Raw genomic sequence first — 757 nt, forward strand, 5'->3', positions numbered from 1 at the left:
ACTCCCAACTGTTTAGACACCAAGTAGAACATTCCTTATGATAAGTATGTGTTTTTTGTTTTTTAAAACAAAAGACTCATTAATGCTAGGGGCTTCTGGATACTGTTAATATTCTATTTCTTGAGCTGAGCAGTGGTTAGTTACATGGGTGTTCACTTTATAACTATTTGTTAGTCTGTATGTATACATCTCATGCACATTTTTATCTGTATATTACATTTCACACTTTAAAATGTTAAATTTTTCAAATCATAATTGAATAGTAAAACATGGCACTCTTTCTCCCAATCCAATGCAGCCTTCACTTGTTAAGCAGACCACAGGAACCCACTAAGGTGCTTTTGCCCACCTGGTGGTGCAGTACTGTAATTTCAGAGAAAGAAACGGGAGGAAATAAGGAACTTTTAAAACCCTCTAAAATGTGCTTATCTCCTCACCTGCTCAGCGGATGTAAACAGAATGGTACAGGCAGAAGGGAACCAGGGTTCTCCCATTCCTGGAATGTTGGAGTTGATTAAAAATGGGGGACTGTGGCTAGAAGTGTATTACGCAGCTTCCCCTGTCTTCTCCACCTACAGCTCTGCCTATTGGATGCTATGTGCTTATCTCATAGAGACATGCCTTTTGTGAAGAACTCTTTCTTTCCCCTCCTAAGGGAGGAAGGTTACTTCAGGGTGGAGGGTAGGGTGGGGGGCTTGAGTCCAGCTGGCATCTCCCACCCTCTTTTGCAAGCCCTTCTTTCCTCATCGCGGTTCCC

The sequence above is a fragment of the Phocoena phocoena genome, chromosome X, assembly GCF_963924675.1.
Source record: "Phocoena phocoena chromosome X, mPhoPho1.1, whole genome shotgun sequence".
Taxonomy (NCBI): domain Eukaryota; kingdom Metazoa; phylum Chordata; class Mammalia; order Artiodactyla; family Phocoenidae; genus Phocoena; species Phocoena phocoena.